The sequence below is a fragment of the Oryzias latipes genome, chromosome 21, assembly GCF_053564925.1.
Source record: "Oryzias latipes strain Hd-rR chromosome 21, Olatipes_Hd-rR_3.1".
Classification (NCBI taxonomy): domain Eukaryota; kingdom Metazoa; phylum Chordata; class Actinopteri; order Beloniformes; family Adrianichthyidae; genus Oryzias; species Oryzias latipes.
The window spans coordinates 5,607,438-5,634,983 of record NC_136257.1 but is presented as its reverse complement, the minus strand read 5'-3'; the positions used below and the strand labels follow the sequence as shown (position 1 = coordinate 5,634,983).

The window sequence follows — 27,546 nt, the reverse complement described above, 5'->3', positions numbered from 1 at the left end:
GGGTGAAGATGTTTCCGGGCTGTTTCCGATGGAGTGCTCGTAGCGCATATACACATATTTTTTCTTCCCACTTTTGACAGAGGTGCAGACATCGGGACGCCTCTGTGCTCCGCCCTCGCCCCGCGGGCTCCTCGCCTCTCCCTTCCCTCGTCCGACGGCCCTCGCGAGGGGGGTGCCAGGAGGAGCGCTGCATTAAAGCGCTGTATTGAAGTGCCTTATTTGTAACTCTAAAAAACAGACACATATACCACTCAAAAAATTAAAGACTTAATGCCACCATTGTTATCCCTCTTTGGTTTGTGCCGAGAGGGCCTTAGTCCCTTACTTTGAAATCAAAAACAGGCGATAGTTTAAACCCACTGTGTTTATCTCATGAAAAAAAAGGACAGGATGCACGTCCATGTGACTGTGATTGATCAGAACAATGGTGAAAGCTTAAGAACAGTGTATTTTTTTGTTATTCTGTAATTGTCTTCAACAGTGATGCAGCCAAACAATAACCCTCCTCCACCCTTTCCTTAAAGATATCCTGCATGAGAGAAGATAGCATGTCAACCACCCACAGCCTGTCACATTTCTAATCTTTTCGTTTTTTTCTTAACCTATTCTCTGGCATAATGTAGAGCTGCATGGTGATAAAAAATTGTAATAGCCTAACATTTACCACCTTCAATAAAAAGAAAAAGTTTGTATCGGGCAGTCGTGTTGAACTCGTGTTCATGCGTTTTCTTCAAGTTTCTACAAGCGTGTTGGGGTTCTATGTACCAGTCACGCAGCCATTGAATGGGTGTTGAAAGTTAAACCAAATTGAACTTTGACAAATCAGGGACTCAGATATGGTAGTGACTTATGGATGTCGTCCTACTAAATGACAGAAGCATCATTCATTTGAAAATTGATCGTGGCAGAAAAATTCTTAATACTGATTTGTGTCCGGCTGGAAATATAAGACAACAAGTCTTTCATGTTTCGGAATAGCACACGGTTTTAGGTCAAGCGCTAGTATGGGGTAGCAAGGTTATTATAGTTAACGAAAACGAACGAAAAAACTAAAACTAGAACTGAAAAAACATTTTCGTTAACTGAAATAAAAATAAAAACGAGAGTTTAAAAAAAAACGAAAACTAACTAAAACTGTTTGTTGTGTGAATAAAACGAACTGAAACTAAACTAAAATTAACCCCAAAAAATCCTTCGTTTTCGTCTTTGTTAATACATAAGTCTTTTTGGTTGAAATAAAGTCTATTTACTTCACGCTGCTAGTTTTACTGTGTATTTGACCCCTACGGCATCACGTTGTCTGTGACGTCACATGATGTCTGTCAGACACTGCCGGCTAGCGTGGTCATAGACATTTACATGAGCGTGATGGCTGCATTAAAAGTTGGGAGAAAGCGGGAGAGTCCTATTTGGGACTTTTTTGAATATAACAGCGTCGAAAACAAAAGTAAGTGCCTTGTAGTCGAAGCAGGAGACAAAATTTATGGAACGCTCCTCAAAGGGAAAAACCCTACGAATCTAAAAGTACATTTAAAAAGCGCACACAAAAACGCAAATCAACAGTACCTAGACAAGCTAGCCTGCCGCCCGCCCTCCCCCGAAAAGGAAGCGAGAGCAGATAACGTAATGCTGTTATCGGCTGTTGTATTTTAATTTAAGGATGGTTGTCCTTGTGTCCTCTGAATAATAAGTGTTTCAAAATGTATCTTTGATTGAGTTTTTATTATAAAATACTTATTCTGGTGATTTTGAATCGAGCACCTGACAAATATCCTAATTTACAAAAAAAAAAGAAAAAACTGAAACTAACACTAAAACTAATAAAAACTAAACTAAAATGAAGCAATTTCAAAAAATAAAAACTAATAAAAACTAATAAAGCTGCCTCTAAAAACTAATTAAAACTAAATAAATTTAAAAAACAAAAATTCAAAACAAAATAAAAACTAAAACTAATAAAAAATCCGAAACTATTATAACCTTGTGGGGTAGAGATACTAGCATGTTCAAGAATACACTTTTAGTGCATTCACAAACGTGAAAACATGTGAATGCAGTGTGAATGTAAAATCACACTGCAAATTGGGTAATCCTCTTCACTTCTGTATCTCAACAAAGAAAATCTGTAGCTTCATACGTAGCAGTAAAATCCAGCTGCATTTTTAGTTTTGTGCAAAAAAGGTCAAAAGGAGGTTTATTTCAAAGGGTCGCTACACTTTGAGGGAGGGAGTCAATTTACTGAGACAGGGGACAGCAGCTCCCAGTGAAAAGATAAGAAAAGACACCTTCCTAACTTATCCTTGTTGGACAGACAAGGGAAAAAGGATGCTCAGCAGAGCAGCAGGACGGGTTACTGCTGCTGCTGTGGAAGGAAGAAAGAAAGATAGTGGGCGATGTGGAGGAGGAGGAAACAAGGGGAATAAAAGTGAAATGCAGCACAATGTGAATCCAAAGCTTTAAAAAAACACATTTGGGGAGAACTTTCTGAGAGCAAAAACTAAATTCTGTACTGCAATCACATCAAATAGAGAGGGAATCAGCTGCCTTATGGCATGCTTTTATTTGTTGCAGAAGCTGTGCTCATGTGCTTTTATTCCTTTCCACTATGTAAATTACAAGCAGAAAATTGACTAAAATGTCCCCATCAGCCTGATACATGGGATGCATTAAATTAACACCCCTTTCACCCTGCTGCACACTAAAACACAGCCATGATTCGCAATGTGAAAAACAAACCTAATGGGAGTGCATGGAACCACTTACAGGACAAACTGCTCTCTTGGTGTTTTGCAGTTTTAGTAGCCAACCAATAACAATTGACTGTCTTAAATATCTTCACATTACATTGATAAGTATTCACTTTTTTAAAAGTGTGGGAAATTAATCTGCCCGCTTGACAGCCTCTGCACCGACTGCAGGGATTTGCACTCACCCAGACTTCTGGCTATTTGAGGACAACACACAAAGTGACGTTTAAGCTCGTTTTATAGGCCTGACAACTCTATGATGGATTCAGTTCAGGTCAAATCTCTGTGTAAGCTTTGAACAGTAACTCCGTCTAATGTCACTCAAACTAAGTAATGGCTGCCAACCAACAAATATGTATCATGACTTGCGCAGAACCTTTTAACCCTTGTGCTATCCTTTGACCCCACCCTTACATTGACGTGTTCTCCCTACCATGACAAAGGTGGATAAAGGTGGAGAAGATTTCATGTAATCCATGGACACCAGTGAAGATCACAAATCATTGAAGAAAAAAGGTTCAGCGCACTGTATTGTGGGTTCTAGACCAGCGGTCCCCAACCCCCGGGGCCAAATGTCCGGGGGGTCATTTGGTACCGGGCCGCACAGAAAAAATAAAATAATTTACATTACTTCCGCTTTATTTATTACCTAATCTGAAAGATGTTTTATTTTGAAAAATTGCCAGATTCTCCGTTACATCCGTCTATGTCAATCTTGACGCAGGCCAAGGCGCTTTTCTCTGTCACGTGATAGGATACTGCTAAAATAAAACCCAGGAGCTAGCAAAATGAATCAAAAACAAACGTCTTTTGGAAAGTTTCTTTGCCAAGTGGAAAAGGCCCAGCCAGGAGACAGAAGATGAGCCTTCAACTTCCAAAAAAAGAAAGCTACATTTAATAGACAGTATCAGGAGTCCTACTTAAAATACAGATTTATCCCAGCAGGATATTCCCACGCACCATTCAGCATTGTGGTGAGTCGGATTTTACAAGCACTTATTTTGAAGGCATGTTTAAACGTTATCATAGCGATTAGTGACCAGAGAGCGTTGCGGGCAGAGAGGACGTTGCTCGTCAAAATTCGTGTTTATTGTTATGTTTTGAAAATACCACTGTTTTCATGCAGGTCATATCATATTATTTTATTATGTTGTAGTGTCGGTCACATGCATGTTTGGTCTGCTGTCAGAGTTCTGCAGGCTGCAGCCAGGGGTTACTCTCGGAGCTGGTACCACAGGGAATTGTGGGAATCAATCCCCTTTGCCTGCTTTGGTCAAAATAGGGTTGAGCACGGGTGTGGGAGGGGGGGACGATGATGACACATGTGCGATGTACAATGTTTTGCGTTTCAAAATAAAAGTGCAGGGTACGTGTCTCTGCCTCTATTGTACACAGCAAAATCTGCAGTGTTGATTTGTGTTGAATTTTCCAGTGTTAAATATTTCGAGTTGATTAGTGTTGATCTTAGTGTTGTTTTGAGCACATCCAGTGTTAAAACAGATTTGGGGGCGGAGCTTTGTGCTGCAACGGCTGACGGAGTTATTTCAAACTCTGTTGGCGGTTTTTTCTCGGAGAGCGGAGGAGGAAAGTCGTCTGCTACATTCATTTCAAAAGGGTAAGAACAAATATATAAATGTCTTCACTATTATAAACATAAAGCATGTTTGTAATGCGATAGATATTAGTTAGCTTCGATACATTTATTGCTCTTAATGTTAAGTAACGCGCTATTTTTCTTTAGCTAGTTTTTCAGTGTTACATGGCGACCCACTCCAATTAAAATCGCCTTTTTTTTGAGTATTTTTAACATATTTTGTAGCATTTCTCTGATGATATTGGAAATTAAATAATGTAATATGTAAAACTGTGTTTCTTAGTATTTCTTATTGTAATTGTAGCAGACAAAAATGCGCCGTTCGGAAAAAAAAAACTCAAATATGTGACGCAGTTACTAAAATGCGCGACCCGGTCTCTCCGCTCTGCCCCCCTCATGCGTTTACCGTCAGACGAATAGATCGATGAACGTCTTTGTCTCGTCTGCGCTGGAATCTGTATCTAAACTGTACGCATAACGCAGTGTCGGTAGTGTTACCGGTTTCCAGCCCAAAGTAATCTGAAAACCGCCAAACTCTTCTATGTCCTCGGGGTGGGGGCGCTGCGTACGCTGACACAAGCACACACACGCCCACCCCACACACAGTTCTGCTCCCAAACTTTCATTCATTTTCTTAACCCAATTTTGGACAGGCGGGGCGGGGCGGGGCGGCAAACCCCCAACAACAGGTTGTATGACAGAGCCCGGGTCCGTTAAGCGCCGTCTCTGCCTGTTGCGTCTCCAGTTTAAAAAGGATAGCGGCACTCCAGCGGCCATACAGCCTGACTTAGGCCGGTACGGTATTTTCATGAGAAAACCCCCCCCCGCTGAACCGACCCTAAAACCGCCAAAAACGCCCCCAACATAGTTAAAAGACAACTGAGCGCTGTCACAACAAGGATCCGAAATATAGTAGTAGTAGTGGGACTTTAAACATCTAATGTTATAACTATGGTACAAGGTTGGACTTTTTCTCAATTACAGGTGTGAATAAATCAAAAGCACATTTTTAAATTGAAAATGATTTGAGCATTAATAAGAAAAGTAACTTCTGCTTCGCGCCATAATTATCTAAAGATGGGGGAGGAGGACGAGAATGGACATTCATTGGAGGCTTGACAGGGGCGCGTTTTGGAAAACGTTTTGAGACAAAAAATACACAGTAATTTTATGACCTTTTTGCTACTTATTTATTATAAAATACTTAAATGTCGCAGGATGGGTGAGATTCTGTGTGTGCATGTGCGTCAGTTAAATAGAAAATCACTCCAGACACGTTTTTGATCAAGTAATAGTTGTTTTATGAAAGAAAGCTAGGAAAAGTTGATTTTGCTTATTAGACATTTTTAAAAGTATTACTGATATGAATTGTGTTCATTAGAACAAAAATGTTTATCTATGCTTCAACTTGTCTAAGAGCAAATTAATTCTGTGAAACTAAAGTACTGTTTTTTTCCTTAAGAGTTTCTGTTAACTGCCACTATGCTGCTATAATACATCCGATTACAGTCAGGATTTACCTATGCAGATCTCATCTGTGAAGGTGAGCAGGCATTCTGTATAATTAAATATTTACATCATTAGGTCTTTGTTAAAATGCAAGGAAGCTGGGAATATTTGATCAAATGTAATGACATTTTTTTATTACTGCCGATGTTATTACTTTTTTTCTTTCTTTCGTTCATGCCAATTTTTTCTTCCAGTAAAAAACAAGTTTGGACTTCCGGATGGAACTGAGCTTCACATTTTTGACGTCTCTGACACAGCAGTGGAGGAAGATGTTCTTCTTGAACTTATAGAAAGCAAACCTGACCTGTGTCTGACTGTTTGTGACAGCATATCAGAAAGTAAGTTTCAGTAACTTTTTGAATGATTTCACATAACTTATCATTAGCTCTTGTACAAATTTTTACATTTTTTCCCTTTCTCTCCCATAGAACATTCATGTCCATCCACCCTCCCTGAAGAACAGTCAGTCACTTTAAGTGTGACCGACTTCTTTAGAGAGCTAAGCAAAAAAATCATTGAGGAGGCCAAACACCTGACACGGACAAATGAATTGTTTCAACTTTTGAAAGCTGCTGAAAAATTAGCAGAGAATGATGAGACCAGTAAGCATTACATTGTCTATAGATATGATAGTATACACTGTATTATCTCTGTGTTCAGAGTGGATAATAATAATTTCTTCCCAAATTCTCTGTTATTTTTTTATATTTTGATAGACTGGGACAGTGATATGGCTTCACTGCTGCTCCTTCTTCATCTGTTGCCACCCACAGCAGGACGAAAGAGGATTAAAATAAGCCCCAATGATGCTGTGCCTAAAATGGTGCACTTTCATAAGGTATGTGTTTTACAATATTTACAAACTGGGAGTGAAAACAAAACCACAGGTAGGTGTAGGCACAAATGTGTTCATATTTTTTATTTTAAGTTGTGCAAAATATTAATTTGTGCACACTTTTGTGTTTCAGCATACATTTCTAATTGACAGTTATCTAACCAAATATTCCTCCATTAAACCATCTGTCCCCTCATCCACCTGTCTTCTGGATCTTCTAACACCAGCTAACTTTGTCTTCCTCCACTGTATCCATAAACCTCCTCTTTGGTCTTTTTCAAGACCTCTGGCAGCTCTAGACTCAGCATCCTTTTACCAATATACTCATTGTCTCTCCCCTGGACATGTCTGAGCTATCTCAGTCTGGCCTGAATTCTCTAAATTGGAGATAATGTTTGCACCCAAGAACTAACTATCATGTCCTAAAATATCTATTTATTTTGAAATCTTTGTCAATCTTTTTCAGTCATGTTGCAGCATTGGTGAACACCTGCAACAACGTGAAGGCAAACAACCTTGCCATTGGCAGAACCCAGAACAAAATTGAGACCAACATCGTTGTGGACAAACAGCTCATTCCCTGCCAAGCCACTAGTTCACTGGGCGCGTTTGATGAACTGTTTAAATCCCACTATTTTTTCAACTTGTCCTATGAGGAATCCCTGGTCCAGCTCTACACTTTTGTTCAAACAACCATCTTTAACATTGATGTCACAACAACAGACGAGTCTCCGAGAGTTCGTGAGTTGCGTGCTAAACTGCTCAACTAGCTTAAAAATGTTTAAGTGTTTCATTTGTCAGGCTGTTCATGTGACCTGTAAGTCTTTGACAATCCATTTAAGACTTGACCATAGTTTTTATCCAAGCACCAGGTTTAAGTTGCTTTGTGCACAGGGTTGTTGTAGGCGTCAGTTTTCAACTTATTCTGGTTTCAAAAAGCATTTGGAAACTGTTCACGTTACAGAGTGGTAATTCAGCAAACTTGGAACCATTTGAGGCTTCTTTCAATGACACAACAGAAGTAAATTCGGCAGATGAAACTCTGAGGTCACATTTCAATGAGCATTTATGAGCGTACAAAGTGTTTGTTAGTAATGAAAATGATTTCATTAAAGCAGACAGTCTTGCCATTCACAGGCCATTCAACTTACAAAGTGCCTACAGTGAAGACAACAGCATTTATATTGTACCTCTGTCTTTGTTGTAATGATGGTCAAGTTTACCTTGTGCTCAAAATGTTATTGTGCTTGGAGGATTTCTTACTCTTAATAAAGAGTTTAAAGCTTTCTCAAATGTCATAATATTTCTTTCACATCGTAAAATATTTTTACACTTGGTGTTTTCTCAGGCGGCTGCACCTACAACGCAGCTAGGGATAGGTAGGAAAAGATGATTGTGTATCTGCTTCTACTTCTGTATAATCAAAGAAAGCCACGCTTCAACTGATCGTCGGTTGTTTGTATGTATATATTGACATAAACATATTTACAACATTAAGGAAACAAACCTTTTATGTTTTGTATTTGACTACTTATAAAAGTAAACTTAACGTAAGATAAAACTAGTCTTTTAAAGGCACTAAAGTACAGGAAAAAAACTTATCATGGGAATCAACTCAGAATAAGAGTTAATTTTTGACACAATTTAGTGTTAAAAAAACACTGTTGAAGTGTCAAAAATAACACTAAGAATGTCAGTAATGTAACACTATTGCAGAGTTAAAATAGTAACACTTTATAAAGTGTAATTTTAACACTGGGCTGGTGAGGATTATATAAACACTCGCAAAGTGTTAAAATTGACACTATGGGAGTTAAATTAACACTGCTGATTTTGCTGTGTAGCGTTGCTGCAGTGTGTGTCCGTCACATGCAATATACCGGTCCGTAAAAAATTTTAAAATACGTCAAACCGGTCCGTGGCGCAATCAAGGTTGGGGACCGCTGGTCTAGATGACCTAACTCCTATAGGATATCACAAGGGTTACATTTTCATATCTGCTTCTCAAAGACAATGCCATTTATAACATATTGAATTATAGTAGTGCTTTGTTAATCTCTGAAGTTAGGTTCTAATATATACCCAGAAAATAGTAAACCTTTTTTTTACATTTATCACAATTGTTTTAAGGCTGTGAAACCCCTTACTACACATTTTAAACACTTTTCTCAGACAAACATTACCATTTTACAAGTGTTGTAAAGGATACAGATACGTATCAAAAAATCGATCTAATACTCAGAGTAACAGCATTGTTGGATAAAAATCACAGATGTAAACAAGATTATGTTGGTTAAGATGTATCAAATCAACCAGGAAGTAAATAATCAGTGTCTGACCAAATTTATCAGTCTTTCTTCCTGTTGTGTCTCTACTGTCTTTACATGTTTGTGTGCATCTGAAGCACACAAAAAGAAGTCCATCACAAGCTTGCTTCTGCCAAGTCGGGTCAATTACAACTGGTTGAAGGAGAACCTACAGAGAGGGATGTGTGTTGAGTGCACTAAACATATTATAACCCTTGTTTTCACAGCACTGCAAACAATGTCTGAACAAATTAAAATGTCACAATTATTTATACCACAAAGAACAGAACAGTCTAAAAGACCCAAAATGGTTGGTCTGACTGTTTAAAGCTTTTATGTACTATAGACATTTTTGCTTTTGTTACAGAAAATATAATGTGCCAGCAAGAAAAAATTGTTTTTCCTGTTAAAAGGCATTTTCATTTATGGTTTCAAATACCAAATTCATTATAAATATTTAGATATACCTGTCTAGACACATATCTAGATATCTAAAAGAGGTGGGAAGACAACAAGAACAGACAGGATTGTCTTTCTCCGACTCACATAGAGAGTCCCACGGCCGTTGCTGATAGCAGGAAATTGTCAGCAAATCTTCAGCTTTAAAATCCACTTGAGGTTACGAGACATATACTGTAATTCAATCAAAAAATTGGACTGTATGGTATTGCCACAAAGCATGTTAAATCTGTTATGATTGAATTTGTAGTCCATGTATCACGATGTGCGTATCGTATCATGACAGAGGGAAAGATTCACAACCCTAATTTTCCCACTTTTCCCACTCTCAAAGCTTAAATCTTTATAAAAAAAAAAAAAGTCCAGCATTATAGAATAAAACCAGTGTTCTAGCGATCAAAAATAGTAGTGTAAATTTGGCAAGAAGAATGCTTTCTGTACCGTACAGGAGACAAGGAATGGAGGAAACTGATTGACAATGGTCAACTGTCAATCAGGACAATGTGCTGTGAAAAAAAAAAGTTTGCCCCATGAGTACTAACTAATGCTGACATTTTTTAAATGTGAGCATTGTTTTTCTTGATATAAACCACTTAGTGTGTACAGTATTCTGGCCAATTATTTTAGATTTGATGTTTATAGTCAGTAAAATGTTTTGCTAAATTGCTGAGGAAGTCCTACGTGGCAAAACAATCTGCCTCTAAGAGCATTAAGCTGTCAGAGCACGGCCATCAAACCAGGTCTTTCAATGCAATGGATGTCTGAACTCTCCAAATAGGTACTTTTAATATCAATTTGCAGGAAACGCTGCTTGAAGTCCTCCCAACCCCAAACACATCAACTTAACCTTTCAGGCACACAATACATCACCTCATTGTCTCCAAAGTCTAAACACAATCAGTCTAGGACTCACTTCATTTTAGAGTTGATGGCTCAGAGAGTAAGGCATGTACGTGGAAACTGCACGGACTGATAGATAAGGGCAGCAGGTGATTCATTTTTGAGAGCTGGGTTTTTTCAGTTAGGCTCAGAAGTGCAGGCCACGTCTGGATTTAATCAATGGAAAATCCACCTGGAGCACAGACCGAAGGAGCCAAATAATTGAGTGGCTTAGTAAAAAGCAGAAGATCTGTAAGAGAGAGACATCATGTGAGCATGTTAAAGAGTGTCAAAACAAGCCCAAAACAAAGCTACAAAAAGGAGTTTGGGGTGGTAAAAACTAATATGTAAGTGGATGAGGGGAATGCACATTTAATTCACTAAGAGGGAATTTAAGGCAGGGCTCACTGTTGAAAGTTTGACAAGACAAGAGCATGACACACCAGACGTAAACCATTTGGGGCTGGGAGTCGAGCTCCCAATCAATCTTTTCAAGTGCAGAACAGAAACCTCATCTATCACTGTTGAGCGAGGATGATGCTAAACGGAAAAAAGTGACAGATAAACGGTACCCCTATCTGTCAGCAAATTCCTCTCCAGGGACAACAGGTAAGAGTTCCTGGCTTTCAGAACGGTAGTTCAACTTAAAAAGGCTTTGATAAAGCCATTCTGTGTTTACTGCCACAGTCTCATTCGTCATGCACCCAGTTTGCTTAACAACTCCTGAAATGGAAGCACTTAGCAATTAGGACTGGATTGCAGAGTGGAAGGACAAGTTCAAATTATATGAGACGCAGTAAAGTAGACTATTAATTTGGGTTCAAAGAGAGTATGCCCTGAGGGAGAGTAAAAGGAAGAACAGAAGTGTTGAGCTTCGTTCACACCACTATGTGATGCGCGTTCAAGAACATGCTAAACAGGCATTCTTTACCATCCTCTTAGCATTTAGTGTTCACACTGGACTGTAGACCTGCATAACAAACTGCTAATTTATTGTTATCGCAATATCAAGCTGTGCAATACGCAAATTTACCTTAAATGTGCTTAAACAATCTTATGGCAGCTTGAGGTACTTAAGGAATCAAATAAATCTTGTTATGCTTTCGACCACGTTGTTGACCAATCCCACGGAGCCCTTGTATGTTAGATGCTCGCCTCCTAAGATGACGAGGGTCATTGACTCTTATTTAAATTAAACAGTTGCAGGGAAATGGAAATGATTTTTGGTTGTTTTGCTATTTGTTAATGTACCACAAGTTATATCGTCATCGCAATATTGATCGTAAATATCACAAATCGTGAGTTTCCCTCATATAGTGAACCAGCCCTACTGGACTGTCTCAATAAGTATGTACACGGCTTTCATAAACAGTGTCAATCTGTTGATGTGTCTCCAACTCATTCACAAAGACAAAATGTTGGCTAAAGCATAAGACAAATGACATTGGATGAAAGCAAAGTCTGAAACTTCTATAAGTCAATAACAGTCAGTTAAGGGTGATAAATTACAAAGTCAAGTTTCATCAGCCTTGAAAAGACGAAAGAAAGAGTTTTTATTTCTGTGCACATATGTATGAAGCCCAGATTAAAGTCTTCCTTTACTGTCACCCTTTCAAAGAAGCAGATCAGAGCTCACTGCAATACGATCTGGCGTGAATGAGACCAACCTTAACAGAACCCTTGTGCACTTTCTGCTTCACTTCACTCAAAAAGTGAAGCTTCCACAGAAGCTGGAAATGTATTCAAACTTTTAAACGCTGTGAAAGCTCGCCTCTCCACCTTCAAATGAAAACCACTTACTGATGACGCGCAGGTCTCTGTCTGCTTTGATTACATCAGACAACTCCAAAACTTTTTCAGTTTAGGTTCTAACATGGCTTTGAGGTTTTGCAACGAAGCCAAATCAGAGTCAGCAACAAAAAAACATACAGGAGCAACTTCAACAGATCCATTGAAGTTGGCGATATCACAAAAGACAAAAAGAATGGAGAACACATCTGAGTAAAAGCTTTTTACCAAAAAGTAGTTTCATTAGTTGTTGAATGATTGGTTTTAGTGCAACCACTTTGAACTAATGCATAATTTATAATTATAGATTGTCCTGCAACAGACTGACAACCTGTCCAGAGTGTACACCATAACTTTGTTTGCAACACATTAAAAAAAAAACAGATTATATTTCACTAAACCAAACGTTACTAAGACTACAATAACTCCCAACCTTGTTAGTAACTTTTGGGCAAAGTGTACCTCCTCAAAATCGGTTCGACATCAGTAAACACAACCAGAATTATTAAGTGTCATTTTTTGAAAAACCTTTTAAGTTCTCATTTTAGTGCAGAATATACGGTATATTAAAAAAATCACTTACAAGTGCAAGTTCAGGCAAGGTGCTCAAAGAAATGCAAGATATTTATTCTCACTCTCGTTACGTTTACACATCTTCTATTACTATGATTTCTTTCTTTCTTTTACTGGAAAGTTTGCTTTGAAGTCCAGCACCTGAAGCACATTGTCTGACATCAGTTTAAGAAAGAGATAGGACAAAATGGTGACACTGGTCTGGGTCAAAGTCCTGTGCCAGACTGGTGTCTTAAGTGCTTCTAGAAGGCAGTTCTAGCACTCTTTGATCATACACACAACCACACTAAAACACCCTGCTGCCCAGGAAACTATGGAGTCTGTTGCTTCCAGCACTATAATGCTTGCTGCAAGATAAAAGGCCAGACTAATCCCAGATTTTTTTTTAAAGATATTTTCACCACCTCTTTTTGAAGAGCAAGGTCATATCACAGACCTGCGTTGCTTTAAAACTTGACTTGACTCTAATAAAAAAATGATATGTAATTCCATCAAAAGCAATGCAGAGGAATTTTAATCACAAATCATCCTTGAGGACCTTTCCACCTTTTGTGGAAACGTAAGCTTCATCAGTGATTGTCCTTGTAGCCTTCTATGCTAACATGCTCTCGAAAATCTATGTTTATTCTTGCAACAAGTTTGTTAATTGGAATAGTGGATTTGTTGATAACATTATCAAATCAAAGCAATTTCGCTAAGGGGGCATGCATATGATTACACCTGTTAATAATGCACCAGTTGATTTCAGCTAATATTCAACTTATTTTGAGTAGAGCGAGGAGAAAAATCAAGAGAGGACACTTTTTAATCAAATGCAGACGCCACAAACTGCCAGGCCCAGGGTGCAAGGCACTGGCTCTATGTCTTGGTTTTCCCCTCTTGCCACTGAACATAAACAGCCCTGTGTCGTTTGAACTGCCCTAATGAATAGAAGCACATCTTCAGCAAAGTCAAAGCACGCGTGGGCCCAGCCGCCATCACTGCTGGTTTGTGAATTGGTAAGGACGTCTGGGCATTGTGCCAGCAGTGGCATGCTGTCAGAAGCAGCAGGAGGGCATCTAGAGTGGCTGAAACAGGCTGCTGTGCGTACCACTAAAGCTACCAGATTTCATTAATCTGCACAAATCAGAATTCCCCCAAATCCTGATTACGTTTGAATCCAATGAATAAGTAAATGCATCCAAGCAGCACATTGTAAGTTGCCAAAGGTGACAGGGAAACATCTGTATACATACTAACAGATTAGGTCCTTTGTTTTGTTTTTTTTGAAAAGGTGCAGTGAGGTGACGTCTTCATCTGCATACAGACTGTCCCTCCCTTCCACCCTTAACCTGCGACATCTGCTTTCAAGAACAGCAGCTGACTTCTACTGTTGAGGCCACTGCCCTTCAGTCAAAGGCTTTGCTTTTTATGATCAGTGAAAAGAGCTTGACAGGAGTTCGGCTGCAGCGTCATAAACACACGCACCTGTTGGTTACAGCTTGACATTCTGTTATTTACACCAAACATTTAGGATTACAGCATCCCATCCGTCCTGCACAAACCTATAAACCCTTCAACTTTCCAGGCAAAACCCTTAAATTGTGTCGTGTTGAAAAGGCTTCTGGCTCGCATTTCCCGATTTAGTGTGAACACGTATTCTGCATAACACGGGCATTTGTTACATTTTTTATTATTGATTTCCCTCATGAATGTGCACATTTTAACCATTACATTACCCACCAGCATTACAATACCCATTACATTTTCACTGAGACATTTTCAAACCTAAAGTTTGATAGGCTAGTTACTTCCAACAGTCACAACACTAACAGTTTAAAAAGAACTTGTTTAATACTGAAATAAATATATTAAAATAAAAAAATCAAGGGGTTCAAAGAAAATCCTGGTTTTAGTAGCTGATATACAAACTAACCTAATTTTACAATCACTGAGTCCATTTCCACTTTATCTTTTATTTTAAAATGACATTCATTTGTATTTTAATGCAAAAAAACCTACTTACAAGTGAAAATACTGTCCTTCATAGGCCTGTTGCTTTAAGAAGCTCTTGTATTCCCCACCTGTTACCTTTATTACTGGCTCCTGTTTTTAAGTAGTTATCTATATTAACGACACAAATAATTGAAAAAACTCTAGTATGAACACAATATGTTGTAATTGGAGAAGGAAGAATGCTAAGTCTCATCCCAAGAACACCAAACCTACTGTAAAGCATGGGGGTGGACATATCATGCTATGGAGCTGCTTTTCTGCAAAAATGACAGAATAACTGATCCATAGTAAAGATTATTCCAGGATACTTTATTTAAATGTGTCTCCCACGGTTTAATGATGGAATGTATAGACCTCTCTCATCTCTTTAATTGTAGACTAACCTAAACTTTTTTGTCCCACTGTAATCTCACAGTAACTTTTCTTTTTTGGAAAACAGATCAATAAAAAAAGTGGGTCACATAGACAGTCATGTGATTTCCTGCTAAAGTTAAAGAGAAAAGTTGAACTACAATATTTTAAACTTAGAAGATGCTGTGAACTGATTTTGTATTAAGAGCTCAATACTGACACTTAAGGTTGATGTCCTTTTTTTTAAATACACCATCTTTTTTATATGAATACCCATATATTTTTAAGAGAATCTACAAGGGTCCTCTCGTCTTTACTTATACTTTACAGAGCTTGTACAGAGGCCGTTTTATAATGAAATAAAACCTTAATGTCTTCACATTTGAGGGCTATATCAAGCCTTTCCGCACTATTATAAAAATGCCAACAAAAAATAAATGAAAAAAAATCACATCTCTTGAATTTGACTGATGTGGCAGCTTCAGAAACCATGAGACAAGAAACAAGAAAGCTGACTTTAAACTTCTGCCATGACTCAACTTCAAGACTCCTGGTGTTAGTAAGACAAAATCACCAACTTCGTGATCTTTAATTATCTCAAAGCTCTTAAAGAACAATTTAGAGTTTTAGCAGCAAAAGTTTCTGCTGTAATTTAAAAGTCTTTTGAAAGTCTTGTTTGAAGTGTGTGTTTTTCTTGCTTCCTGCAGTCTGTTACCAGAGGGTGTCATAAAGTGCTACTAGTGAAAGGAAAAGGAAGACTACAATCCGGAAAATGAGAAAGCGGCATGCGTCTAAATAACTCACAGAGGGCCGCTTGACCTGTAGGATAATTGCTGTTTCTGAAGTGGTTATGTGGCAAACGCATCTTCATTGTGCAGCCAGGTGTTCAGCAGACCAAAACCATTGTAGCATAATCAAGTAAATAAAGCCCTGCAGGAGGATGTAAATTGCATTTGCTGCTGAGATAAAGGGTCAGATCTCTGAATTTAAATTAAAAAGACTATAAAGACAGGTTAGAATAAGAAGTAATGAACAGCAGAGCTTGAGAGAAAAGTAGTACTTACATGCATTCTGTAATTTAAAATGCATTTATTCATATTTTAAATCCCCAAGGTTGTTGCCTTACATGTAGGACTAAATTTTTTCAGGTGTATAGACGCAAATCAAATGTATTTGAGGTAACTGAGGCATGCAGCGAGATGTAACGTTGAACTTTCCATAAGTTTTCCGGTAATTACGTTCAAGGCATTTGAGCTAAGGTACATCTTTATGCTGATGATGCAGCTTTTTATACATCTACTCTTTCTGCAACAAACGATATACTTGGAACGTCAAATAGGCATTACAAATAGTTTCAAATGATCTCGATTTAATTTTAAATAACAGTTTTACTATTTATTTTGAGATAGTTAAAGTGGTTGGTTTTGAATCGCACCACAGGTTGGACTACCTTGATGGGAAAGATATAGTCCTACCCCACCCCTCACTGCCCTTTCCTGAATTTAAAGCATACCCAAGTGTACCACATACATGCATGTTGCAGTTCCACCAACATCTACTGGAGGCAAGTTGCAAAAAAGAGCAATTCACTTTGCTAAAAAGTTTGATTTTACACAAACAATACATGTAGGTGTAATCTGGCTTCAAATAATATTTCAATGTACTCCTTTATTTTCTATGAATTGTAGGATTTTTTTTTATTGGCTGTTTTGAACTTATTGAAACTCAATTTTTCATAGTTTTAGGGATGTTTTTTTCTGTTTCCTTGTTTGTTTACTGGCAAGTGAGTGGACTAGTGGGTAAACCCAACAAATCGTTGTCCTGCTCAAATGTTGTTTGTTGCTGTGAAAAGCAACCTCAGGTCAATGTGCCCTTCCCACTAAAGGGATCCTTTTTAGCATTCAGAACCTTTGTTGCATTAAATATGTCTATGGTCCTACCATGCACCATGGCTGTGGAACTATCTTGTTCAATTATATTTATTTCCATAAGAGACTTAACACTATCATGAAAAAAGCAGTAAGAGTAAAATCCGTTTGTTGCTTGAAGAGGACCATTATTTCCAAATGACTGTCATTCTTTACGTTTTTGCTTTGTTTTTCATATCAAAATGCATATAACTCTATTGACATTGCTTTCCAGTGTGTTACAGAGCTACACAAACAAACACACTCACATGAGTGACAAGTTAGTGCCACCTATCAACCTATGAAGCATGTCCTTGGATTGTGGGAGGAACCCGGATTCCCTGGAGAAAACCCACACATACATGAGGAAAACATCCAAACTCCTACAGAGAAGATCGAGCCAGGATTGGAACCAAGACCTTTCTGCTGAGTGTGTGTGTGTGTGTATACATTTCTATATATTTATTTTTAAACTGAGAGTACCCAACCATGCCACTGATCTGCCAAGATGTCAGTTTACGGATGCATTTCCTGTTTGAAGCAACACTTTACATTCAGGAACCTCAGCCATAGTTACAAAGCTGCTCGTGGACGGTGATGAATGGGGCTGCTGGCCAAGACTAGCAAGAGCAATCCGCTGTTTGCGGAAGCAGACATTCTCCCTACCATCAAGCTGATTTACACCGCGATAAACCGTACTCCTCCTCCAATTTCACAGTACCTGTGTACCAAAACATGTGTATGAAAATAAAATCCCTATTTGTTTCAGACCAAAAGACAGAAAAGTGAAGTATAAGTGATGCATAAATCTTTATAAACCGTTTATAAACAGCAATTCTGGGATTATACCCCAGAGTTATCAGAATATGAGACCACAGGGCGGAGGCTCCTGTCACAGAGCTCTCAAAAAGTTTGAAGTGGCTGGAAGAGGTGTAGAAATCACTGCAGAAGCAAAGGGCAAAGCTTTTACTCGTTGTTAACTGGGGCTCAAACACTGCAACATAGTGGTCAAATAGAGGTTTTGTTCAGCCAAAGTGTCATGAAGGAAAAAAAAGGGCAAAAGAGGGAGAACTGCAGAGATGTGCAAGAATCCCATAAGGGACCAAGATGGTAAAAAGGAGCTTTAATCGACCTTGAGATTGACGCGGGGAACATCAAAAAGGAAAAGGTGCAGAGCTAAAGCTTTGAAGTTGTGCCTATAGTCAAAGTGCATCTAATTGGAAGCTAAAATAGGTTGCATGCGGATGTGTAGAGATTTAACCTAATGCAAAAGCTGATGTTTGTGAGAAGTGTACAAAAGCTTTTCCGTACTAAAGCCCTTTCGTCCCAAAAATCTAGAAACAGTGTTTGTTAGGCTTTTTTGTTGAGGTGTAGGGGGGGTGGGATGAGGGTGCACGGTTGGCTGCTTATCTCCATCACACAGACGCCGGCCCCTGGTCTTCCATCACTTCACTTCCTTGTTAACAGACTGAGGCTGTGTCCGAATTGTAACCTGACTGTCACATGACTCCCCCACATTACACTATGTAATTAAACTCATCTCATTTTTACTGTGGTGGTGGGAGATGGTGGTAAAAGGTTTGGGCTGGAGGGTGGTGGGTGGTGGTGGGGGGGGGTCAAGGAGACTTTTTTAATACTCTGATGGTGACTTGAGGGGTTCTGAGAGGTAACTGTCTCTGTTTGTGCCAGGACATTAATCACTGTCACACTCCTCTCTTTCTGTATCTGCCTCATTCTGAAACAGAGCCTCTGGCCCCCTGAGGGCCACCTTTATCACCATGGTAACCCAAGTCAACCGCAAACCAAACTCAGCGGTGCTGGTGAGGTGGTGGGTCAAAAGAAAAAGTGTTAACAATTGAACTCTTCAAGCTGAGGGGAAAAATGTGACACATTGGACTTCAGCTGCATTTTTTAGCCGGCTTGGTACACTTGGCAGAGATTTAAAAAAAAACAAAATAACTTTACGCACGAAAGCTGGCATGCATATTAAAACAAAAATATTGGTCATTTTATTGAAGACCCACTCAGATGAAGATCCTGTTTTAGGAGTTTTTAATATGCTCTTGTAGCTTTTTACTGATAATGGAGAAGATATAAAGAAAAAAGTTGGATTTCTGAGTATTTATTTATTCAAGTTGTTGTGAATCATGATCTGAGCCAAAGATGTCATTGGAAAAAGAGCTTATATGTGATATAGAAAATGTGCCTCAAGCTCCCTGCCTTGAGCTCTAATGTGTGGTGATCTACGCCAACAGTCTCAGAGGCTAATATTTAGACACAAGAGAAAGTCAGCTCTCATGCGTTGTTGATGATCAACACTTTAATAAGAAATTATTAAAGTAACTTCAACCACTAGCACAACATTTTAGATCCTGACCTAATCAGAGACCAGAATATTTCTTTAAAAATAACAAAAACAATCATAAACCAATGAAAAGGAAAAATAGTCAAGACAACTTTGGCAACAGAAAAACTAAACAGTGACAAAACACAGTATTTCCCCTCTAATGCAGATTAGGCTTGAGTGGTGAATAAACACCAAACAACTGACTTAGATAATGCATTATATGCTGGCCTCAAATGCTGGCATGTCTAAACACCTAAAATGTGGAATAACCACAAAAATGTTCTCTCTGAATGAAAGGTAATCTATGCTTTTGCTCACATCTGTCACTGGATAATGTTTTGTAAAAGACCTCAAAACACCTCTTGGCTCATCTCGTACTGATGCTTTGTCACGAGTATCAAAAGTACAGAAGCTAAAAAGTGAGAATCAAAGCTTGGATTTGGATCAGGCAGACGTGCTGGAAAGCGCAGTGTCCCTTTGTCATTCAAAAGCCTAGACGTCATGTTTTGCTTTTACAGGCTTCTAGCCTCTTGCAGGTGATCCACCATTTTTCTCAACGGATTGGAATTTATGGAAACTGTTCAAAAGAAGTCTGAGACACCTTTGATAACTGTGAGATGAGTAAGGGAATCTCCTTACTACTTTTCATCCAAAGACACAAATTAGATCTAATCCTTGTTGTGACTACAACAAGTTTGGCTATCAGGGATTTGTGCGAATTACTCTTGTATAACATAAAACTTTAAATCATCAAGAAAAGTGCAACACACTACAACTAAAAAAATGAAAGATTAGGGCTATGTGAAATTTTCTACTGCTTAATTTACTAATCTGGTATAAGGTAAATGGTAAACATTTCTTGCTTTAGGGCCCAAAGTCCTATTCATCCATGCACACACTTTCACACACTAATTGCAGCCCTGCTGACACACATGGCTCCAACCTGTAACCATCTATCCATCCATTCATTTTCAGAACCCAGTTTTTGGGGTCACTGCTTTTGGACGAAGGTGGGGTACACCCTTGACAGGTTACTAGTCACACACATGTACACCTAGGGGCAATTCAATGACTCAAATTAACCTACGAAGCATGTTTTTAGACTCTGGGAGAAAACCCGAGCATGTAGTGAGAGAACCTGCAAACTCCACAAAGAAAGGTCCCCAACTGGGATTTGAACCTAAGGCGAAAGTGCTGACCACTACATGACCACCAGGAGCAAATGGGGGGTTTAGTGTCTTGTCCAAGGACACTTTAACACATGGGAAGCAAGGCTGGAACTGAACCTGCAACCTGCAATCAGACCTAATGTACACTCTCAACTTTAAATAAACACAGAATCACTTAATCAAGCATTCATACATCAACTTACACGGATACTAACAAAGTAAAATGGGTAAAATACATAAAAGGAAGACACCATCACAAGAACACAATACTGGACATTTTACAATGCTTTTCTTTGTGCTGCATCTGACTGAACTTCCAACACCAAAACTAGCAAGACCATATATACAAGAGTCGGTCTGAATATGAATCTCTTTTTGGGACTGTTCCAAATAAAAACAAGAATCTAAATTCTACAGAAATAACTTGTCAGAGTGTTTTAACTTCTTTAACTTGTAAGCAAAACATCAAATTTCAGCTTGTACTTAAAGTAACCGCATTTAAAACATGCATGATCAACGAAAAGACAAATATCAGATCACAGAAAGGAATTCTTTTTGGACAAATTATTATCATGCCATGCAATAAACTACCAACTTTACAGAGTTCTATTTAGTGCTGGACCATCACCAATCTTATCAAATAACTCCCTAAAAATGATTTTCCTTTGTGTCAATTGCAGAGGTAGAGCAGGTCGACCTCTGATCGGTAGAGCCCTGCTCGCCTATGTGCTGAAGTTTCCTTGGGCAAGACACGGAACCCCACAATGTTCCTGGTGGTTATAGTTTGGCATCAGTTTTTGGCTGCAGAGCAGCCATCAGTGTGTGCATGGGTGAATGGGACTGGGACTGACATTTACCACTTTAGACAAAAACACATGAAGATTTGAACAAACACAAAGCAGTGCAGTCACAAACACCCAACCTGCTGACTGTAGATGCATTGATCTGCCTTCTTTAAGGCCGATCAGGGTCAGTAAGTCAAAGTCCAACATTGGAAACCAACCAAAGTAAATGAAAATGTGACTTAAGTTATGAACAACTCAGGTATGCTTTTCCTTAATAACCTCCAAACCTATCCGCACTGCAATAACACACTTAGTCATGTTTTTTTTTCTCCTTCTGCTGCATCAAACATGAGCAAGAAGTCTTTGTCATGAAGTCATTCCATTCCTATTTGTAGCATAGACGAAAAAATGGTCAAACATTAGCCAATGCATCATAATTCAAGACTCGTAATTCAGACTCCAACAAAATAATTAAACTCTTTATATGTGACTGGATCTAAAAGAGATTGTTGAGGGCAGGCCAAAAAATTTAGGATATATTCCTCAAATATAAATACAATGGGAGTCTTCAAATTAAAACAGCCAAGGTTGTGAAACAATCATTTATTTTGAAAGAATAAAAATCCATCTGTCAAGTAAAACTAGATCAAAATATAAAACTAGCCAAAATGTAATTACCGTAGTTGTTTTAAGCATTACTTTGATTTGTCCTTTGTTTACATCCCAGTTTTGTCACCAAAACCCATGTACTTGGCTTGCATTACAATATGTCACATAATTATTCAGTCTCTAATTCCCAGTAAAATGCATATTACACTCATTTTTCTATATTACACCTCTAAAATCTCAGCATATTTGTTAAAAGGTCAGCTCAGCTTGTAATAAATCACAAAGTATGAATCATAGCCTGTGGAAAATGTCCTCTGAAATCATTTTAATGACTTGTAACGGGGAACGACTCACATATTTTATTGACTTTTAAAATGAAGCAGACAACCTAAAAGCCCATCCAGCCTAGCGACTTCAGCAGCTCTATGGCATAAAAGCAACTGAACGGGAACAATGTTCCCACCGACCCCACAAAAGGGCTCAACAACAATCTTCTAACCCCGTCCTCCGGGTCACATCAAGCCTTGAATGAGCTCCCTTCCTAAAAGGGTCTGGGGGTTTCAGTCATACATCCAGAGCATCAATGGAAATAGTGTCCGTCTCACCACACACATGTGCATATACACACACACACACACACACACACACACACACACAAACCAAATGTGGGAGTACCTTCTCTTTGGGTTTTTTTTTTTAATCACTTTTATTCCCACCCAGCTCAAACCTTGTTGGGGCTCAACAGAGGAGCGGTGGGACAGAAAAAGGCACATGCCTTCACGTCCTCTTTGCATGCACACAAAGAAAAAAAAAATCGGATTGCTCAGACATGCACGCATGCGCACATGCATGGATGACAGCACACTTGCAAACCTCTTCCACTCTCACATACCTGCTGTAATTTCCAGATGGGCTGTAATAATGGATGAAAACGTCTTTGGTTTCACATGAAGAACTGCCTAAAAAACATCCTTCAATGTATAAATGTGAGTCCAATTAATCCGGAGCTATAAATACTTTATTGTCTTTAAAAACTACTCTAATCCGCTCTTTCTGCATGAATTGCTTCAGCCTTAAAAATCTAATAGTGGTGCTGATTTTACATATTCTGGCTGCTTGTTCTGCCTAATTAGAACGTGAAATGGCAGCAGAGTAAAATCCCAAAAATATCGAGCAAAAGCATTTCTTCCTATTTAACTGTGTGTTTGTGAAGGTGCAGAACTAAAGAGAAGAAAGTGGAGCATAAACAAACAGGATGGCGTCCCACAAACAAATTGAGACTGTTGGGTCGGATAAAGCTCTAATTAGCTGGGTTACAGACAAAGCAGAGAAACGTCGCTTCCATATTGGATTTCACAGACAGCAAAGCTGTGTGTTGAGGCAGAAAAAGGCCAGGTTTCAAACAGACTGAGACTGCGGGTGAAGGCCACACCAAGTGCATTCAGAAACAATGGGTGGGTGGGGGGACCCAGACAGACACTGAGGAATAATTCATTTCAACCCAGTGGCTCTGACTGCTGTCCTCCCAGTTCAAAGTGTGTGGCTATGACGAGAACACACACATTCTCCCACAGCGCAAAAGGAGCCGCTGGACTCAAACGCAGATTCCCTACAGGTGAAGCAAAGTGCTTCTGTCAAACTGCAGCTTGTTGCTGACAGGGCAATTGGCCACAGCCTGATAACCATTGCTCACACATAAAAAGAGCGGAAAAAGGAGCAATCAAACGTTCAAGTTGTCCAACAAGCTGATTTCCTTTCTTTAGAATATATGGTCTGCAATCAAACGTGCAACCTCAACCAGGTTCGGATCGAAAGGCGCACCAAAACAAAATAAAACAGCGACATTTAAGTCGGCGGTGTGGGACAACATAATCACATTCTGGTAGAGAAGGGACATTAAGAGATTGCTTTGAGAGAGGTGAAGTCACATCATCAGGAGTTGCTAATTCAAATCTTGCATTTAATGAACAAAAGTGGAAGAAACGGACATTTCAATATGAGTCTCTTCTTGAAACACCTTAAAAAAATTCTCCTCTCTATGAATGTAGACCGGCTTGTTTTACTCTGCGCACCCTGACCTCATTTCCATGTGAATCCTGCTCTCAGTGTGGCCACCTAATATTTTGCTTGTTCACCTTCACATAATCAACGCCGGACAGAAGAAAAACCTTGATTAACCGACCGCGATGCCTCAGATAGACAGACTCCATCCCCTTACAAAGCTGAGGACATCCTTCCTGAAGGTAAGTCATTGTTCTTTTTTCTACAGCGTTCAGCACCAGGAGAAGGAATCCCCCTCGAAATTCCGCCCCTCCATAAAAAAATAAATAAAAAAACCAACAAAAACATAAGACAAAGGGGGCTTTTGTGAAATAAAAAAATTCCACAAGGATGGATGGACAGACAGTGCTTGTACCTGTCCCAAGCCCGGAAAATGTGGAGGGGGATGTGAGGAAGAGCAACATAAATAAATATCAAATAGATCAAAGGAGAAGACAGGTATATGGATGGATGAACTGATAAGAAGGCTGCACAGGGGCGCAGTGGTTAACGCCTTTGCCCCACAGCAGATCCCAGCTGGGACCTTTCTGTGTGGAGTTTGCATGCTCTCCCTTTGCATGTGTGGGTTTTCTTCCCAAAGAGCTGCATCACAGGTTGATTGATCAATTGTCTGAATGGGTGTGAGATTGAATGACCCTGCAAAAAACTGGCAACTTGTCCAGGGTGTATCACAGAAGCTAGGGTATGGTTCTGGCAGCCCTGTGACCCCATAAGGGATACAGCAGTTTAAGAAAATATATGAAACTGATCAAATGATAGCAGCATTTTCTATGCATTCTGGGGGCTTGGAGGGGTACGACATCCCAAACACTCAACACACGCAGCACACTGATATTCTACCTGCACCGGGGCTGGCTAAATCCGGGCCTGAACAGAAGCATTAGGTCCTGCAATCCTCAGCAACAACAACAACAAAAAACTGCAGAAATGTTGCAACTACAACAAAAGTTCTGGAAATATTTTTAGGCTTAAAAAGTTGCTCAATTGAACAGCAGAAGCAACAGGATGATGTGGAAGCTACCGGTTTACAGTTTCCGCCACTCTTCAGGTGATGAAACCACCATAAAATAAGAACAACGAAACTATCTGTGATAAAAGAGAAATATTTTCCTATTTCCTGGTTTTATCTAACTCTGATTGTAAAACCGACAGTACGGTGTGAGACCAGACATAATCACACTTATCGTTATGTTATATCCGCAAAATCTTTTGCAGGCCTGACTGCGGAGCTCACGCCCCGCTTTTCTGTTCTCCAAAGGCTAATACCAGATGGAAGACTATCTAGAGATCTTCTATCTTCAAGCTCTCATATCCGTTTGTCCCGCTCAGATGACTCCGGGCCCCTGACACAGTTACAACATAGGCATCATTAAAAAATGTGATAAGGGCACTACAGCCTCATCCACTCAACACTTATATTTGTTAGCGGCGGTGGATTATTTACGGAGACATTAGGTGGCAGGAAGATGCGACATGAAACAGAACACGCTCACGAGGGGAAGAAAGAAGAAGGAATGGTATAAAAAGGAAGAGAGGGGAAGAGAAATCCAGTTTGCATTTTGTTTAATGCCCCCCCCCCCTTCACCCATCAGGGCCTGTCAAGAGCCTTCATAAGTTCATTAGAGATGAAAACCTGTTTTCCATTTAAAAGAGCTGATCTGGGACACTAAAGCGAGCCATCAAACAAGAAAAGCCTTAATCATCCATAAGACAAGCATGTGGGCATGACAAAACCTGTAAGGATGCATGAATATCCATCAAGCGATGGGAGCGAAGTGGCCTTTTCCCACGTGGTGATGAATGGGCAAGGTCAAAGAAGAGTCCAGGCAGACGCTGGTTTGAACCCCGCAGGAGAGAAATGAAACCGGAGTCTCAAATCTCCTCAATTTAAAGCAAAAGTCTTTAGCGTTGGGAAAAAAGACAACACACACTAATAAGCAACACCTGTTGCATTTGAGAGGCGCTAATGAATACAACCTTTACGGATGATGGAAATTAAGTGTGGCTCATGCAGAAACGAGAGCCTCAGTCGCTTTCACAGAGCCTGGTGAAGGTTACTTCTGCAGCGAAATAACCTTCAAAGGAATACAGAGTTTGACTCGTTTTGTTAAGTGCATTTAATATTCTAAGTTTGAAAAAAAAAGTGTGCTAAATGTAGGCTCTGAGGACCTAGAAATTTATAATTAGCGGCAACAAAAAAGTGAGCCGGGATGTTTTTGCTGGAGAGCAGACACGCATGTCTGCTGTACTTGCGCTCCAGTCAGATGGAGCTCAGCTTCTCCATCACTGGATGTTCAAAACTTCACCTGGGGAAGGTGTCTTTACAGCTGCTCAATACTGCCCTCTGTTGTTCGACTGCGCACACCTCTGTCAGCTGTGACTCTTCAAATTTATGAAATTATATTAAAGAATTATTCATTTGTTTTAAATGTGCAGTTTGGGATGCTTTCTAAAAACAATGCCACACAAATTGTAGCTCCAAAAAAGTTATTAAATATTAACTTTTACGAGTCCTCCTAGAAGTGAAGCGGACAAAGAACGAACGTTTAATCTAATCCAAAGTAAACAATGATTAGTTAATTATTACAACAACAAAATCAAAATAACCAAAAAGAATTGAACAAACTTACTGCAAGTTTAACCTTTGTGCATCCAAACAAGATTATTGCAATCTATGGGAAAGTATAAAGCAAAAACGTAAAAACAAAGCTTTCAATAAGTTAACTCTGCATTAGAAGTGGCACACTTGAATTTTGCCTTGGACTGTGGGGCAGCGTGGAGCCCAAAGGAAGTTCAAGCCCGCGCTGCTGAGGCAGGAACAGGCAGCTCCTGCAGTCCACAAATGCGCCTCTGATCCTGGGATGAAACGTGAGTGGAAAGTCAAACTGGCGAGAAGCGAGAACACAACACCTTATATCCACGCACGGATCACTTACCCCGGAGCAAAACAAGAAGAAAAGAATATAGAAATAATATTCGTATATATATATATATATATATGCATGGCGTGTTCAAGACGTTGAGATGATAGAAGATAGCTATGCGGAGCGGGACGCGCCTTAGCCACAGCTCTCGAGTGTGTGCGCTTTTTTCTCCTATTGTGCTATTTTTTAAAACAAAATTAAAACACAAAGAATGAAGTCCAGCCTCCCTTACTCTGTATATAATGGTCAATCCGACAGACAAACTGGTGAACAACACACCCAAAAAAGTGCTATTATAGTCATTCAGGTATTTCTCCGAGAAAATAAACAGCAGGAAAGTGGTTTTTCTTTTTACCTTCGAGGATGTTAATATTTCCCAAGTTGCTGAAATTGCCACAACGAGATTTAAAAAAAAAAAAAAAAAAAAAAAAGCAAACGAGACTGCCACTTTGAGCAGACCAGAAACAGGTTCGAGGGTCCGTGGAGCGGCGTTCCTCTCCGAGCGACCTGCAGCCGACAACTGCGCTCTCCGCTTTACCGTCGGGCGATACCACCGGGCGGAAGGGGGGGGGCAGGATTAAAAAAAAAAAAGAAAAAGAAAGAAAGAGAGGAGAAAGACAAGGAGGAGGAAGAAGTGCGCACGGACACCCTGAAGTGATGGCAGCGCGTTGCAGTTGTGCGCCAGTCCACAACACACAAGCAACCGAG

The 27,546-nt window shown here is 39.4% G+C and overlaps 1 protein-coding gene and 1 long non-coding RNA gene across 6 annotated transcripts in view; one reads left to right on the top strand and one right to left on the bottom strand.

Moving 5' to 3' along the window:
* The window catches only part of sema5ba (sema domain, seven thrombospondin repeats (type 1 and type 1-like), transmembrane domain (TM) and short cytoplasmic domain, (semaphorin) 5Ba), a 210,072-nt gene extending 182,526 nt beyond the window's left edge, over positions 1-27,546 (bottom strand). For all 5 annotated transcript variants that reach the window (XM_011489256.3, XM_078939655.1, XM_020713350.3 and 2 more), the window contains exon 1: positions 27,194-27,546. The gene's annotated coding sequence lies outside the window, so the exon portion shown is untranslated. The remainder of the gene's footprint in view (positions 1-27,193) is intronic.
* Positions 4,226-7,972, top strand: LOC110016991 (uncharacterized). Its single transcript, XR_002872452.2, has 6 exons — positions 4,226-4,362; positions 5,804-5,884; positions 6,045-6,188; positions 6,279-6,452; positions 6,567-6,688; positions 7,152-7,972. It is a non-coding gene; the product is annotated as an uncharacterized LOC110016991 (long non-coding RNA).